This window comes from Pteropus alecto, unplaced genomic scaffold (assembly GCF_000325575.1).
Source record: "Pteropus alecto unplaced genomic scaffold, ASM32557v1 scaffold19, whole genome shotgun sequence".
Lineage (NCBI taxonomy): Eukaryota > Metazoa > Chordata > Mammalia > Chiroptera > Pteropodidae > Pteropus > Pteropus alecto.
The window spans coordinates 2133338-2152844 of record NW_006442490.1 but is presented as its reverse complement, the minus strand read 5'-3'; the positions used below and the strand labels follow the sequence as shown (position 1 = coordinate 2152844).

Genomic DNA, 19507 nt, shown 5'->3' with positions numbered 1-19507 from the left:
AGCAACTGAAGGCATAACTAGAATGTAATAAAGGGTTATTAGATATAATATATGAAAAGCTCTATGATTAAATAACAAACAAATATCCCAATTGAAAGTAAGGAAACAACATAAATAACAATTCAGAAAAAAAAAAGATTTATAAATGTCCAGTCTCATATATGAAAATACAATCTCACTATTAAAGACTTCGGTAAAAAAGTGAGGCTTTCTTTTGGTCTGTCAGATAGAAACTTTAGTTTTTTATTTTGAAACACTTGTGTTTGAAAAGGGAGTATATTATTTGGGTTCTGTTGTCATGATGTCATCATTGTCATTTATTTTTCATAAACAGCCAACTATCAGATTTACTAAAGTCCTTGTTGGGTGTTTAAAAAATTAAAGTCTGTGATTATTTTAGCCAGGCAACTTCTCTATGTCCTCTGAGTCCTGTGATGTTGTGTAGAGCTAAGTAGGAGACATTTTCAAAGTCTGAATCTTCAGTTGGCATGCATTATACATGCTCACAAGTGATGTGCTCATTGGGGAATGGAGAGCTGGCATGGAATTGTGAAATTTCTCCCACTGGTAGTTGGACAGACTGACAACGATAGTTCTACAATAACTTGATACTTAAACACAGTTGGGATGTGATCAGTTTCCTTACAAATCAGCGAACCCTTCGATATGACACACAGTCCACACCAAATTTTAGTGATTTTAGTCTGCTTTTTTTCTTCCAACTTTTTATTGTTAGAATTTTTTCATACATGTAGAAAGGTTTAAAGAATAGTACTGTGAACATTCATGCATCTACCACTTTGATTCAACAATTGAAACCACCATATTTTAAATACATTTGAGGCCTGTTTCTAAACGTTTCTAAAAACACATACAAATATGTATATACAAGAATGAGATCATATATACATGTTGTTCTGCAATATGTTTTTATTTTTACTTAAAATATATTATAAATATTCTCTCAAGTGTCACTAAATATTCTTCCACAAGTCATGTTTAATAGCCCTTTTATTATCTGTTGTATAGGTCAATTCTAATTTTCATAACCAATTCCCTATGGTTGGACATTGGTGTTGTTTCTAATTTTTTTCATTATAATGAAAAAAGATAAATTTCATTTGCTATTTTTGCCTTTGGTTGAAAAGCTTCTGGAGTAATTTCCTAGACCGAGGATTGAGATGTCAAAGGACATGTGCATTTCACATTTTGTTTATTACTGAGGCAAGATTAATAGCAGTCAGTCCTAAGTCTACTATTGAGATTTGATGGTATCATTTAAGTGCAGCCATCAAAAACAGTAGTTTCTGGTAAAGAAAATTTACAAATACCTGAAGCATCTTTATTTTGATACTCAATTACTTTTAGCTATTGGGCTAAAACATCTTTAAAATGTATCATATAGCTCCATGATTTCTTTTTTCGTTTTTTTTTTTTTTCTTTTTCCTCTGGCCACAAGTTAATTCAACACAAAATAATCTCTCCAACTTTACTGAGGTGGTTGACCATGTCCACGACTAAATCCACCTCTAAACTGGAATTTGGTTGTGACTTAGTCCCTCCTGGGCTTTCTTGTCCGCACCACGAGGCACAGAGCTCCGTCCAGAGGTGTCTCTGTCAGCTTCCCCTTGTGTAAGCCTCGCAAGTCACTTGCCCTCCAGACCTTTAGGCCTTGGCCTGCCACTCTCAGACTGGCTGTGGCACAAAGTGACAGGCACAATCTTGGGTAGGAGGGTGCAGGTGGAGGTAATCAAGGAGAAACTGAATACCCTTGTTGGTAAGGCACCAGTAAAAATGTCTCCAGGCAAACTGTTCCTTCACATAGCCTCATGATTTGAGAGACCGCATGAACTTCATGACATGAAGATTAGGCACATTCTTGTCTGCCGGCTCGGGGTGTTTAGGCATGTGAACAATCTTCTTGGCCACCATCACTCCTTCACTATAAAGGAGTGACAAACTAATGCAACCTTATTATTGCAACTGACATAATTTTTCACTTGTCCTTTCTTTACATTGGCATATCCCAACCATGAGATTTCATTGGTATGGTCATAATACAGCTCTGGTGGGGACAGGGATGCCTCAATTTTCTACAACTTCAATTATGAAACTGGATGCTATTTTTGGAGATGAGGAATGGAAAAATCTTACAATTCTGATATAGACTTGTTGGTCAATTTTTTCCTGTTTTTTTTTTTCTTTACAAAATAATTCTTTACTTTTTCTATATATCTGACATCTTGCTGGACAAACTACAAAACTTTAGTTAGAGAGAAGAGGACTAGAAGAAAGTTTCACTGTTCAGTTCTGCTAATTCGACAAGAAAGTATTGATATACTGTGTTCATACAGAACTCAAAAGATTTCACACAATACCAAATATACAATTCCCAACATTATGTAAACACACTGGACTGGCAATAAGAACCCACTAGTTAGTTCCTCAGCTCTTGAAAGCAAAATATCTTCCTGCTTTCTTGCCTAATCACTAGTAACTATAAGCAGTTCAGGAGCATCAACCATTTGCCTCCCCAGACTTTGCCACTAATAGGTGCAAACAGTATCACAATCCAAACCAGTATCACAAACAAAAACATATAAGTACAGACAATTGTAGCTGTTACTTCATTCAACAATCATTTAGTGGGACTGAGCTGGCCCTGGAGATACAAGATACACAGTCCCTGCCCTCCGAAAGTCTTTAGCATAGTCAAGAAGAGAGACAAACTGGAAACATTTAAATTCAAGCTGAGATTTGTTTCAAGAGGGTAACTGATTTCAGGGTACTAAAAGAACTCATAGAGGGGCTCCTGACTCAAATTCATCATGGAGGTCTGGGATGGCATTCCAGGTCATGGAGTTGAACTTAGTTTTAGGGCAATAGGACAGCATTTATGGGTTATAAATAGGAAAATGAAATTATGAGATCACTCTGGCTGTGTGTCAAAGAAATTGGTGGAGAGCGGGAAGGATAGCAAGAGTAGATGCAGGAGGACAAATAACCAGGGTGTGACAGTGGTTCAGGTAAGAAAGGACTCACTGGAAGTTAGAAATAAGTGAAGAGTTGAGAAATATATTAAGAGAAAGAATCAACATGATTTGGTGATTAACTAGATGTGTGTGGAGTGGGGGGTGAAGGAGAGGGAAGTGCCCAATAAAACTCCTTTGTTTCTGGGTGGGGTAATTGGGTAGATGATAGCACCATTCACTGAGCCAGGAAATACAGAAATTAGAGACTTGGTGTCGGTTTTTAAGATCGTTCATTGAATCATTGTTTATTAACAGCAAAACCTGTCATATGTCCCTGAGCTAACAGGAAGTTTTAGATGTAGATTTAGACTCACAAGAATAAAAGATTTTATCCTGTATCGAATGTAACTAATACTTTAAAAGATATAGATTACTTAAAGGATTCAGGTAAATATAGTGGCAAAGCATACAAAATATGAGCTCAGCAACCTTTTAGTGTAATTAAATGTTTCTTTAATACAAATAATTGTTGGTTCCAATTTATCTGTTTCATAAACTCAGATTTTATTATCTTAGATTTTCTTAAATCAGGGTCTACTTCTAGTTATATTTACAGCTATCATTAAAGTACAGGAGAGAGAGTATTATTGATGCCATCTTTTAACTGTCACTTTTAAATGGATTTGTGGATAAAATGGATTACTATAAAATTAATTACTACAAATATTACTTATTGCTTGAAAAGTAATGGACTATTCCCAAGACTACATTAAATTTTTTTCTTAGAACCTTTCTTTCTCTCACTTTGCTACTAACATGTATAAATTTACCTTGTCATGACTAAAAACCTTAAAAATTAACTTTCAGATGGTCCCATTGACTAAAGTTTCATTAAAGGTAGAAAATGAATGTGGCTTCCTGTGAGCCATTTATAAATATGGACAATCAGAGTGTACCTGCAGACTACTGGTCAGAATACCCTGACTACTTTCTTTGATAGTCTCATTTGGTGAGAGAAGATTTATGGGGTCAACTAGGGAGCAATTAGATGTGTCAGAACAAGACAGGGTAATAAAATCCACAACAACCAGCTGGAATCCTGAAATCTGAAGGTTTATTTTCCATTTGAAAAAACAAGAGAGTAAAAAAAAAAAAAGAGAAACAAGGGCTCTTTAATTCAAAGGATAAGTACCATATTGAATGTCTCACCACCCACCTCACTCTCATGTGAAATCTTTGATCCAAAATCACAACTTTACTCAAGTTAACTTCTATATACTGAACGTTCAATACAGGTAAGGCCTACAGTTACCAGGATGAATACAACACAGTTCCTGGATTGTGAGAACTCATTGTTTAGTGCAGATGACAAGCACATTAATAGATAATTACCCAATAATGTAAGTAAGACTCTAATAGATGTGTGAACAAAGTGCTGTAGGTTGGGGCCAGAAAATACAGGGACATAGCTGCATAGCAAAGAATTTCCATTTTCTCCAATAGAGAGTCCTTGATGCTTTGTGAGCAAGGAAGTGACATGGTCAAATAAATGTAAAACAAACAAACAAACAAAAAAAGAAACCTGGAAGCTTTGGATATGGATATGAAAGAAAAGGAAATACTTAGGAGATGATTTGATGAATTCTGGCATATTACAGCAAGGATTTGAATTAAAGTAGTGACAATAATAACTAAAATAAAAGAACATATGAAGGTATCCATTATTTCAATAGAAGAATTGGAATCTAAAGGCCTTGGTGGTTGAGTAGTTAGGAAGGTCAAAGCAAATAATGATTTTGTGTCTGTATAACTGACAGTGTGGTGGAACAATTGATAAAAATGGAAAATTTATTATAGGAGCACATTTTGAAGGAGAGAGGCTATATTGTGTTTTCAACATTGTGTTTTGGGTGGCAATTGAGCATCTAAATGGAAATATCTAGCACATAGTTGGACACATAGGTTTAAGTACAGAAAGGAGGACAGGTGTAAGAAGGAAGAATTATAAGTGTTCCCAACTAGGGGACAGTTGACATGGTAGGCATCTATATGGCATTTGAGAAAGTGAGTGGAACAAGAGAAAAATAAAGACCCATGGGACAGAACTCTGGGGAATGTTGATATTTATGTGGTAGAGAAAGAAAAAAAGCAGGTCAGAGTATAGGGAAATTCCAGATATTTTGTCCCAAATGGCACAAAGGAAAGACTTTCCATGTTAATCTTATAGTGAAGTCACAGAGGAGGACTGAATTAGAAAAAATGGCTATGACATCAAGGTTTTCGATATCACTGGATATCTTTGGGGAAAAAAAAATGTGTTGAGCATCAGAGGAGGAAACCAAAGGGCCTGGATTCAAAAGTGAATAGATGGTGATAAGCAGAGGCAGCAGAGGCAGAGACCACTTCCTTTCATCAAATGAGCCTTGTCACCAACCTTCCACAGGGGCTTGTGGAACAATGATGGAGCAGTTGCCAACCACTCAATCTGGAGGTTTGGCCATGAAATGAAGAAAAGTAATATTTTACTGAGGGAGCAGCATTAATATCCTTGAGATGTTAGGGAAGGCTATGGAGGATGGGCAAAGATAGAATATGAATAGAAAATTCATACTGTATTGTTTCTATCTTCTTTAGAACACAGGAAGACAAGTGAGTGAGAGAGCTATGCGAGCAGGAGAGAACAGATGTGACATGGAGAGTTGCATGGAGATTTGAAACAATCATTGAGAAACATGTGGACAAGAATCAACAAGAGAAAGAATTAAAAAAAAAAAAAACAAGAAGGCGACTCAAATTCACAGTATCCCTACTATATGCCAAGCACCAAACTATTGACTTGTCAGACAAATAACGGTGGTGAGTTTTTTAAAGGAGCACTTTGTTCAAATTAGAATGTGTCCATGCTTTCTTATAGCCATGATCTGCCTCCAAGAAATAAGATAGACAGAGGGTGATGAGGCTAATGTAGGGATAGAGCCATGCACCATAGAATAGCAAAGAAGAACTAAAGTAGTATTTATGGAGTCCAGACTACCTACAGTTAATTTTAAGCAGGAGAATGTTAATGGACATTATGAACTAAAAAAAAGAAAAAAGAAAAAAAGAAAAAAAAAAAAGGCAAAGTAAGTAGAAAGTAAAAGGCCAGTCTAGTGTGGTTGGGATATGGCAGTTGGAGGCAGGAATGGGAGTTGTGTTTAATGGAAGGAAACTAAGTAGAAGATCTTAGAGGAGGAGCATTTCTTTATGGAGTTGGTATTCAGGGAGTCACCAGTGTGGAGGGTGGCTAATGTAGCATGGAGTTTGGGCTCAATGGTACTGAGGATGAGATGCCAGTGTATTTCTTAAAATCATCAAGCGTATACCAAAGGAATAAAGGAGAGAGAAACATAAACCAGTCATTAAAATAATAGAGGGAGATAACTACCATGTGGGAATGAACATTTAGCTAATATTTATAACTTGAAAAAAAGCCCACAAATTCTCCATTCTAAGAAACTAGAAGAAGGAGATAAAACTAAACCAAATCAAGCAGAAAAAAGAAAAAAAATAGAGATTAGGGTGTAAATAAATAAAAATAAAGAATTGAAAAACAGTGAATAAAAATCAACAAATTGAAAATTGGTTGTTAGAAAAGACTGACAAACGTTTAGCTAGATTGACAAAGAAAAAATGAAGAAGACTCAAATTATTAAAATTAAGAATGGGAGAGTCCAGTCAAGATTGTGTAGAAGGGAGAAGCGGTGCACATCACCTCCCATGACCGCACCAAAATTATAATGAAACTACAGAGCAACAATCACTGGGAGTCACCTGAGGTCAAGCTGAACAGAAATCCAACAAATGGAGACATCTATAAGAGGCCACCTTGAGACTGGTAGGAGGGGTGGAGATGCAAAACAGGCCAGTCCCTCAACCATGTGTGGCAGTCGTGAATCCAGAGGTATATCTTGGCTGCAGAGCAAGATATCCCGGCTTTACACTGGGCTCCCCAGCCCAGGATTTCGGTGCCCGGAAGAGAAGTCCCCAGAAACTTTTGCTGTGAAATCCAGTGGAGATTGCAGGTGAATGAGAAAGAGGGCTGTGGGACGTTCTTCTTAAAGGATTTGCATGTGTAATTACCACTTACAGAATCACTTGGTCTGAGCTCCAGCACTGGAGCAAACTTCTTAAAGAGTGCCAGGGACACACAGTGAGGAACTAAGTTGTCTGGATTCAAGGCGAGGGCTGGAGAGGCGGCTTTCTCCCAGACAGAAGTGCTGGCAGTATCCATTTTTCCTTTGTTGAGTCCTCCTCCTACCCAGCATGCAGACACAGGCGGCTACCATATCTGAGTCTCCATCAACCTGGATAACACAGGTCCTTCTGTCCGGGTGATTCCCTGAGACCCTGTCTCTCCCAACATGCAGGTCCAACCAAGCTGCCTTCAGTGGTTTATTTCATACGAATGGCCTGCCTTGGCCCATGCTGTGGACTTTCCTAAAATATATCAAAAGCTCACAAAAAAAAACAAAGAAGCATTATCTGGCCTCGGCATGTCCTGCATCTCTTGCTGAGCAGGCCCAAGCCTGGTACTAGTGGCAGCTGGTCTCGGTTTCTGGCTTGGTCTCTTGAGGTACCTATGAGCCCAGCACAGGTGGCAGCCATATGTGGATTACTTGGTGACTCTTACCAGGTGGCCCTGGAAGTTCACAGGCTGCAAGTGAACTTGTCTTGCAGCTAGATTCCTCCCAAGAGGCCCTTGGGCTGGCACATCCAGTGGCCTGCTTCAACCTGTGCCAGAGCAGGAGCACCACCCAAGGCACACACAACTCACATAAGGAACACACCTTGAGCACCTGTCTCAGGTGTCCAGGGAAGACTGTGCCACTGGGCCCCACAAGACTCCTTCTACATAAAGCCACTCTACTAAGACCAGGAGACATAGCAACACTACCTAATATATAGAAACAGACACAGGGAGGCAGCCAAAATGGGGAGACAAAGAACATTTCCTACATGAAAGAACAGAACAAAGCTCCAGAAAAAGAACTAAACAAAATGGAGACAAGCAATCTACCAGAGGCAGAGTTCAAAACACTGGTTATAAGGATGTTCAATGAACTTAGGGGAAGAGTAGATGAACTCAGTGATAACTTTAACAAAGAGAACACATAAAAATGGAGATGGAAAACATAAAATGGAACCAGTCAGAAATGAAGACTATAATATCAGATGAAAAGTACATTAGAAGAGATCAACAGATTGGATGAAGCAAATAATTGAATCAGTGATTTAGAAGACAGGGTAGTGGAGGACACCCAATCAGAACAGCAACAAGAAAAGAGAATCCAAAAAATGAGAATAGTTTAAGGGGCTTCTGGGACAACATCAGGTGTACCAACACTTGCCTCATAGGGATACCAGATGGAGAAGAGAAAGATCCAGGAATCAAAAGCCTATTTCAAAAAATAGTGATGAAAGACTTCTCTAACCTGGCACTCAATCAGAATGGAAGAAAAAAGATGCTAAGACTATAAAAATAATTTAAGGAGGATATGGGACACTATTAAGGTTCCAAATATTTGTCTGATTTGCATAACAGAAGAAAATTGAGATGTTTTAAGAAATAATGATGGAAAATGTCGCTAACCTGGTGAAGGGAATGGACAAAAATCCCCAGGAAGCTCAGAGAATTCCAAAAATCAGGGATCCAAAGAGGCCTACACCAAGACACATCATAATTAAAATGTCAAAGTTTAAATACAAAGAAAGAATATTAAAAGCAGCAAGAGAAAAATAAATAATTATATATGAGAGAACACCCATGTGACTGGCAGCTGATGTCTCAAAAGAAACTATTCAGGACAGAAGGGCTTGGCAAAAAAATATTTGACAAGATGAAGACCCAGTATATACAACCAAGAATAATTTATCCAGCAAAGCTATTATTTAGAGTTGAGGAATAGATAAAGAGCTTCCCAGACAAAAATAAACTAAAGGAATTTATCACCACCAAGCCAGAATTACAGGAAATGTTGGAGGGACTTCTTTAAGAAGAAAAACATGTATCAAAAACAGGAATAAAGAATGGTAACAACTACATTTCTATCAATATGTACCTTAGATGGAAAAGAATTAAGTGATCCACTCAAAAGATAGAATGGTTGAAAGGATAAGAAAACAAGACCCCTACATATGAAAAGGAAGAGAATGGAAAAAGCTATTGCTTTGATGAACCTAGAAGGCATTTAAGTCAGAAAGAGAAAGATAAACATTATATGATTTAACTTATATGCGGAGTTTGGGGAATAGGGGGAACAAACCAATAAAAAACAGACTCACAAATATGGTAGACAATTTGGTGGCAGATAGAGGAGAGGGCGTTTAGGGAGCTGAGAGAATGGGTGAAGGGTTGAAGAAGTGCAAATTGATGGCTGGTGGCTTGTCGCAGGGATGGGGAACGCAGCATGGGGAATACAATTGGCATTAATACATTGGCTAGATGGGTGTTCAGGGGAGGGAGGGAGCAACTGAGGGGATCATTTTAGTAACTATATGGATGTCTAACCAATGTACTGTATACTTGAAACTATTTAAAATTTTAAAAAAAATTAAAATAACACGAATAAAAAGATAACTTTAAACTTCCCCTCCCACTATGAACACACACACACACATGCACACACACACACACATACATATATCTTTAAAAATATATATAGTACAAAAGAGTGAAATAATTTAAAAAATAATTAGTTTCAAAAAATAAATAGTACAAAAGAGTAGAATAATTGTGTTGGATAAGTGATCTGAGAGAGGTCACTGGTTCTGAGCAAAGCCAAGTTTAGATCAAGACAAGACAGTGAAGAGAATAGGGGAGTAAAGTGTTGGTGATAGAAAGTGAATTTGCACACTATGGGGCAAGAATGTCACAAAGCCCAGAGGGTGATGCTAATGGAAAAGCTCCTTTACAAGAAGTGGGAGGGAACAGGTGAGGCTTCAGGCTTAAAATGGCACTGTGGATCCAGGGAAAGCAGAGATGAGGTGCTGACAGGAGGCATATGGTCGGGACTAAGAAAATGAGAGTGTAGGGTAGGTAGAGTAAAAACCTGGGGCAGGAGGACAGAGGGAATGCAGTTAGCATTAATGATGGCTAGGTGGAGGGCCAGGGGAGGGAGTGAGCAATTGGGGGATCGTTTTATGAACTATATAGATGTCTAACCAATGTACTGTATACTTGAAACTAATTTAAATAAATAAATTTAAAAACTAACCTGAGGCAGGAGACGGGGGAGGGAAAGGCAGTATGTACCCCATCCCCACAACAGCAAGTAGAAGACAAGTAGCAATTACTGCTCCCCAAACTGAAAGAGTGGTATTATAGATTTCAGAGGCATAGGTTAGCCCAAAAATATACTGCATAGAAAGTATGGCACAGTACCATGAAGGGTGACTTCTCAATTTTTCATTGGTTCATAATTCCAAGAAACCATCTCTGGGTGTTCTATACCTGTTTCAGAGTATGAGAAAAACAAAAAATAAAAATGTGATCAGGTATCCAATAATTTAAGAGCTTAAGTCATGATGCAAGTAGGCAAGATCCTACTGGTCTGATAAATCTAGTTTAGACCAGTAGCCTCATCAGCTACAATAAGAGTTTGAGTAGTCAACACCCTTAGCTATGGACACTTCTGCTTAAAAAGATATTTCTTTCTGCTTAGGTGTCATTTTAAGATAACATACTTAGTAAAGGAGACAGCCTTTTAGATAGCAGCTTCAGGAACAAACTGAGATTTTTGTAGTTAGAAATATAGGCACAATGTAGCTAAATATATATAAATAGGGACAAAAGCGCTGATTACTTTGATATAGTAGTAGTAGGCTTTGGTTTTTCTTTCTTGATGAAAACTATGTTTTGCATAGCTATGGACACTTCTGCTTAAAAAGATATTTCTTTCTGCTTAGGTGTCATTTTAAGATAACATACTTAGTAAAGGAGACAGCCTTTTAGATAGCAGCTTCAGGAACAAACTGAGATTTTTGTAGTTAGAAATATAGGCACAATGTAGCTAAATATATATAAATAGGGACAAAAGCGCTGATTACTTTGATATAGTAGTAGTAGGCTTTGGTTTTTCTTTCTTGATGAAAACTTGTTATGTTTTGCACTGTTCTTGTTTCTTCCTTCTGCCTAAAATATTCTTTACCTAGATATCTGGATGGCTTAATTTCCATCTTTTTTTCAGATTTTTGTTCACTTGTCACTTTCTCAGTAAAGTCAACCCTGATCATCTCATTCTTTAGCACATCCTACCTAACCCACCCTACATTACCAATCTACTTAACCTTGCTGTATCTTTTGTTAAATTTTCCATAGCACTTATAACCTTCTAATATACTATATAATTTAGTTACTTTTATGTATATTGTTTATTGTTTCTCCTTCCCTGCTAGAATATAAGCTCCAAAGGAGCAGAAATCTGTCATTTTTGTTCACTGATGTATTTCCACCATCTGAAATAGAGCTTGACACATGATAGATAATAAATATTTGTTGAACATGTTATATAGCTGGTTTCATGTACTTTTGACAGTTAGGGGATGTTTACAAGCAGCGCATCATTTTCTCCATCGTTTGGGGGTTCAGAATGTTGAAATTCTTCCTCTCTGTTCCTTGACAACTATTCCCATTCTTCACCTATAACTCCAAGCTCTTTATTTGGAAACAGATGTACCTGATTCTACATAGTGAGTAGAAGATTAAATATAGATTAAAAATCAAAAGAAAATGAACATTCTGCTCCAATGGAGGAAAATACAGCCGAGGCTGGATAAAACAAGAGAAACAGGAATGATGGCACAGCATAGTTGCAGATGTTTGCAGAAGAGAATAAGGTGTTAGCATTCCTACTCTCAGACAAAGATACATTGACAGTTGGACAGGAAGCCTTCTTTATAATTAATGACAAGCCAGATGAAGTATCCTAAGCCATTATCATAGAAGAGTCCTCAAGAAAACTTAATGTAAATGTCTTACTGCCGTAGTTAGCAGAATGAACCTTATTTTGAATGACATAAAATCTTCCTGGTAAAGAAAAGCATAAAGGATATTTCCTGTTGCTTCTTGGAAAAAAGAACCCACAGGAAGAGGTGTTTTGGACACTGAAATGTTAGAATTTGGGTATTATTTCCACTGGCTTGTGAGGACAAAATGAAAGGCAGCTTAGTGTAGTAGGAAAAAAACCATGGACTTTGGGGTTAGTTGAGGCATTTAATTCTCACATTGCCACTTGAACGCAGTCTGAAGAGGAAAAAGGAAGAGCGCCTCTTAGCAACTTAGACAAACACAGCTTCTTGGCCAAAATTAATGAATGTAGCCTCTAATAATTTCTTGTTTAGATGGAAATAATAATGAGGTCTGTGCTATAGAGCGCAATGATCAATGTCAAAGAAAACTATTTAGATCCGATCTGGTGGTATCCAGTAATGCTTCGGAGATCATAAACCAGATTGATTAGTACTTGATACAATCAGGCAAAGACATTCAATGACATCAGAGAAGAGGTGTGAGAGATGTTAAACCTAAGCATGAACCAAGACTTCTAAAAGCCTCTGAGCTTCTCAGTAGCCCTTGCTCATCAATTGGATGATGCAAATTAGATTCTGTATAAATTAAAGAATATTAATTTATTTAACTAAAAAAAAAAACAATCTTACAAAGTGTTGACAGAAAATGGTTTTTATCACCCTTGAATGTCTTTTGCTATCTATTGCTAAGGTCCTTAGACTTTGTTTTCCAAACTTATAAGTGGTAGAAAGTCATCTCTGCTTACCTTTGACATACACAGTGAGATGACCAATTTCTGTCTAAAACACTCAAAGACAGAGCTTCATAAAGAATCAGGTTTTAACTTCCAGCCAAACTTCTGTGACAATATTCATGAAAAAAAGAAAATCAAATATAAATCAGGGTATGCTGTATGAGAGCGGTATTGTGAGCTACTTTTAAGTGTAAGAGAACATATAAGAGATGTAACCTATACAAGGAAATGTTGGAACATGGGTACCATTTCCATGATATATAGACACAGCAAACAGTTGATTGAAATCCAGAGTCAATTTTCTACAGTAAGAGACAGTAAGGGCACATGGGTAGAACCAGACTTGAGAATTGTGGAGGCTTCAGTTTGAAACCCAGCACTGCCACTTACTAGCTGAGGAATCTGTGATTTAAAACCTTCATCCACCAACATTGACATATTGCTACACATCTTACAGGTTTGTTTTGAAGACTAAATGAACTGATATTTGTAAAGGACCTGACCTATAATAGGTGCTCCACAAGTATTAGTTCATTTATTCATTCAACAAATATTTATTTGTATTCATTCAACAAATATTTATTGAACACTTTGTGTGTGGTAATCATTTTGCTAAGCATTGGGACTATGACAAATGAGATAGAGTGACTATTCTTTTTTTTTTGCTTTTGAAATTATTTATTGCACAAATATTATAATAGAAACTAAACTCAAAAAACAAGGAAAAATGTGTGTGAGCTCACCATTTGTACAAATCCAACTTTTTAATATATTTTATGGGTTCATTAATAATCCATATCCATGTACCTTTAACATTATGGTTGAAACTGTACTGTAGATATCATTTGGTAATCTACAAGGCTATCATTTAAAATTGAAGGAGAGATAACAAGCTTCCCAAACAAGAAAAAGCTAAAGGAGTTCATCACTACCAAACCAGTATTACAAGAAATATTAAAGGGACTTCTTTAAGAAGAAGAAGGGGAAAAAAGAACATAGATATGTATAATAAAATGGCAATAAATAATCACTTTAAATGTAAATGGATTAAATGCTCTAATAAAAAGACATTGGCTAGCTGAATAGAAAGGAAAAAAAAGACCCATGTATATGCTATCTACAAGACACCTCTTCAGATTGAAAGACACACAGAGATTGAAAACAAAGGGATGGAAAAAGACATTTCATGCAAATGCAAATGAAAAAAAAAAAAGCTGGGGTAGCAACATTTATAACAGACAAAATAGACCTTTAAACAGAGAGTATAATAAGAGAAAAGGACATTTTATAATGCTACAATAATCAATTCAATGAGAGGATATAACCCTTGAAAACATTTATGCACCCAACATAAGAGTTCCCACATATATAAAGCAAATATTGACCAACATAAAGAGAAAGGTTGACAGTAACACAGTGATATTAGGGGACTTTAACACTCCACTAACACTAATAGACAGAACTTCCAGACAGAATATCAACGAGGAAACAGCAGCTTTAAATGACATATTAGACCAGATGGCTTTAGTTGATATTTTTAGAGTATTTCACCCCAAATTATAAAACAAAGCAGCAGAGTATACATTCTTTTCAAGTGCACAAGGAACATTTTCAAAGATAGGGCACATATTAGGCCACAAAACAAGTCTCAATATATTTATGAAGAGTGAAATTATATCAAGCATTTTCTCTGATTACAATGATATATCAAGGAAGTTCACAACAATGCAGGTCTACCTCAAGAAACAAGAAAATCTTAAATAAAAAATCTAAATTTACATTTAAAGGAAGTAAAAAAAAACAAAGCTCAAAGTAAGTAGAAGGGAAAAAATAATAAAGATCACAGTGGAAATAAATGAAATAAAGTCTAAAAAATACAAAAAAAATCAATGAAATGTTCAGAACCCGGTTGCATTTTTGTACACCAAAAACAATTATCAGAAAAGATCAAAAGTTCTTGGAAAAGATTAACAAAATTGATAAACCTTTAATCAGACTCATCAAAAAAAAAAAAGAAAGAAAGAAAGAAAGAGGACCAAAATAAATAAAATCAGAAATGAAAGAGGTGAAGTGACAACTGACTCTACGGAAATATAAATGATTATAAGAAAATAGTACAAAAATTATATGCCAATGAATAAGACAATTTAGAAGAAATGGATAAATTTCTAGATCATTCAATCTTCCAAGACGGAATCAGGACGAAACAGAAATTTGAATGGGCTAATTAATACTAATGAAATTGAATCAGTAATCAAAAAACTCCTAACAAACAAAAGTCCTGGACCAGATGGTTTCACAGGTGAATTTTACCAAACATTCAAAGAATTAACACCTATCCTTCTCAAACTATTCCAAAAATTCAAGAGGAGGGAAGGCTCCCAAACTCATTTTACAAGGCCACCATTACTCTGATTCCAAAATCAGACAAAAACATTACAGAAAAACAAAATTATATGTCGATATCCTTGATAAACATAGATGCAAAAGTCCTCAACACAATATTAGCAAACTGAATTCAGCAATTGTTAGAAAGATCATGCACCATGATCAAGTAGGATTTATTCCTAGGATGCAAGTTTGGTTCAATATCTACAAATCAATCAATGTGATATACTACATAAACAAAGAGATAAATAAAAATCACATGATCTTATCAATAGTGTGAACTATGTCATTTATAAAAGCATACAGTATAATCCAATTTCTATAATTTTTTTTTAAAAAGCAGGCAAACTAAACTTTAGAGATGCACACCCAGGTGGTACTATTGGAAAGATAAACAAGGAATCATTTACACAAAGTCAGCATTGTGGTTTCCTCTGTGAAGGAGAGAAAGACTAATGTGATTGAGGAAGAAGCAAAGTGAGCTTCCAAGATGTTGGCACTGTTCTATTTTTAACTGGGCTGAAAGTTGCATAGGGCTTCTCTTTAATATTATTATTTAAAATATACAAAATCTAGCATCCATTTATGATAAAAATCCTCATCAAGGTGGGAATAGAGGGAATATACCTCAATATATAAAGGCTATATATGACAGATACACATCATATTCAATGGTGAAAAGCTAAAAGTATTTTCCTTAAGATCAGGAACAAGACGAGGATGTCCACTTTTATCACTTTTATTCAACATAGTACTGCAAGTTCTAGCCACAGCAATCAAAATTGGAAAGGAAGAAGTAAAATTGTCATTATTTGCAGATGATATGATACTATAAAGAGAGAATCCTAAAGATTCCACCAAAAAAAAAAAAACAACATTAAAACTGATAAATGAATTTAGTAATGTAGCAGGATACAATATTAATATTCAGAAATTGGTTGCATTTTTATACAACAATAACAAATGATCAGAAAGAGAAATTAAAGAAACAATCCCATTTACGATTGCATCAGAAAACTACTAGGAATGAATTTACCAAGGAGGTAAAAAACCTGTACCCAGAAAATTATAAACCATTGAAGAAAGAAATTGAAGAAGATACAAATAAATGGAAGCATATACCATGCTTGTGGATAGGAAGAATTAACATCTTTAAAATGTCCATACTGCTCAAAGCAGTCTATAGATTCAATGCAATTCGTATGAAAATACCAATGGCATCTTTCACAGAAGTAGAACAAATAATCCTAAAATGTTTATGGAACCACAAAGACTCTGAAGAGCCACAGTAATCTTGAGAAAGAAGAATAAAGTTGGAGATATCACATTATCTGATATTAAACTATACTCTAAGGCTATAGTAATCAAAACAACATAGTACTAGCATAAAAAAGACACATTGATCAATGAAGCATAATAGATAGCCCAGAAAGAAACCTACATCTATATGGCCAATTAATCTATGGCAAAGGAGGTAAGAATATACAATGAGATAAAGACAGTCTATTCAATAAATGGTATTGGGAAAACTGGACAGATACATACAAAAACAAAATGAAACCAAACCACCTTCTAATATCATATACAAGAATAAACTCAAAATAGATTAAAGACTTAAATGTAAGACCATAAAACTCCTAGAAGAAAACATAGGCAGTAAACTCTCTGACCTCCCTCTTAGTAATATTTTTTCTGATATGTCTCCTCAGGCAAGAGAAGCAAAAAGAAAAAAAAATAAACAAATGGGACTACATTAAGCTAAAAAGTTTTTGCACAGCAAAGGAAACCATAAAAAAAAAGAGACAATCTACTGAATGGGAGAAGATATTTGCCAATGATACATCTGATAAGGTATTAATATCCAAAATTTATTTTAAAAACTCATACAATTCAACACCAAAAAACAACAAACAATTCAATTAAAAAATGGATACAGGACCTGAATAGCCAATTCTCCAAAGAGGCTATACGGATAGCCAATAGACATGAAAAGTTGCTCAACATCACTAATTATCAGAGAAATACAAATTCAAATCACAAAGAGATATCACCTCACACCTGTCAGAATGGCTATCATCAATAAATCAACAAACAATTGTTGGTGAGGATGTCGAGAAAAGGGAACCCTCATGCGCTGTTGATGGCATTGCAAATTGGTGCAGCTACTATGAAAAACAGTATGGAGGTTCTTCAAAAATTAAAAGTAGAACTACGTTATGACCTAGCAATTGCACTTCTGGGTATTTATCTGAAGAAATCCAAAACACTAATCTGAAAAGACATATGGACCTTTATGTTCATTGTAGTGTTATTACAATAGCCGAGATATGGAAGCAATCTAAGTGCCCATCAATAGACAATTGGATAAAGAAGAGGTGATACATTATACCGTGGAATATTACTCGGCAATAAAAAAATGAAATCTTACCATTTGTGATAATGTGGATGGACCTAGAGGGTATTACGCTAAGCGAAATAAGTCAGACAGAGAAAAACAAATGCTGTATGATCTCACTTATATGTGGAATCTAAAGAACAAAATAAATGAACAAATGGAACAGAAACAGACTCTTAGATACAGAGGACAAACTAGTGATTGCCGGATGGGATGGAGGTTCGGGGGCTGGCTGAAAAAGGTGGAAGGAATAAGGAGTAGAAATTGGTAGTTATGAAATAGTCATGGGGATATAAGGTAAAGTATGGGGAGTATAGTCAATAATATTGTAATAACAATGTATAGTGCCAGGTAGACACTAGATTAATTGGAAGATTGCTCTATAAGTTATGAAAATGTTTAACCATTGTGTTATGTACCTAAAACTAATATAAAATAATATTGAATGGCAACTGTAACTGAAAAAAATTAGACCCAGTTAAGCCTATGTAGCATATTTATTTACAATATCTTCAAATTCAATTAAGCTTAGAAAGGAATGTTTAAAACAATGTCTTAAGAACTCATTGGCTAAAATGCTAAACATGGAGTTACCATGTGAGCCAGCAGTTCTAATTTTAGGTATATACCCAATATAAATATAGACATATGTCCACACACAAACTTGTACACAAATGTTCATAGTAGCATCATTAATAATAGCCAAAAAGTGGTAACAACCTAAATGTCCATCAACTAATGAATGAATAAACAAATTATGGTATAACTATCCAATAGAATATTATTTATCCAGAAAAAGAAATGAAATGCTAATCCAACGTGGATGAACCTTGAAAATATTATGTTAAGTGCCTTAAGAATTCTATGCTTAGTTAAAGCTAGACACAAAAAAATTATATCTCGTATGATTCTATTTATCTGAAATATTCAAAATAGGTAAATCCATGGGACAGAAAGTAAATTTGTGGTTGCCAGGGGCTAAGGTGAGAGGAGGTAGGAAGGATATTGCTTAGTGGGTATGGCTTTTCTTTTTGTACTGATAAAAATGTTCTAAAATTAAATAGTGGTGATGATTGTACAACTGAGTGAATATACCAAAAAGAATTGAATTGTATATTTTAAATGGGTGTACCATAATGTATGTATGTAGTATGAACTCTATTATATCTCAATGAAGCTATTAAAAAATTCCCTTGGCATATTCCATGTTCATAATGGACTAGTTTGGGATTTAGAATGGTTATTTTGCTCCTGAAGAGCTAACTCCTTTCTCTACCACTGCTGCTTACCACGTATGGTAACATAACTAATCAAGTAAATGGAAGCAGAAAGGCTAATCATTGTTATTATATAGCATATTGTAGAGAATAAAAACAATCCCTTTCCTTGTGTCCAAAGGACTTTCAGAGTAAATTCTTTACTATTTGTTCTTAACTAGATTAAGTTTCCACAGATTCTTGAGTGCTCGCTCACCCCAAGTGTCCATCTGCCCGCTTTATAATTATGCCTAGATCTGTTGCACAGCCTATCATTATTTCTGAAATCAGGTATTAATGCCACTTGTTCTCTGTTGAATAGTTGAGGAATTTCAAATTGCTGCCAATTTTAAAACTGTAACCATTTTCTAAATGGGTATAAACAAAAGAGATATGCTTTCATGTTAATTAAGAATGAGGAGCCTAAATTATCTGTTCTAGGAAAGCATTCACTATTTCCAAGTCAGGCTTAAAAAATAAAAATGTATTTTTCTCACAAAGCTCGATTTCAGAAAGTTATACCCAGTCAGAGTAGGACTGTGAGCATATAGATACAGCAAATGAAATGGGATCAGTTCATTTGTGACTCCTTTAAATGTTGAATTGAAAAAGGTCATGTTGGCCAAAAACTTTTTTTTCTCTTTTTATGAAAAGAATAAATTTTGGTGTTATGTAGGACATGACAATTCACAAACA

The 19507-nt window shown here is 35.5% G+C and overlaps 1 pseudogene; it reads right to left on the bottom strand.

Annotated features, from left to right (window-relative positions):
* Window positions 1-1487: 1487 nt before the first annotated feature.
* On the bottom strand, window positions 1488-3810 carry LOC102891167 (annotated as a pseudogene).
* Window positions 3811-19507: the final 15697 nt, after the last annotated feature.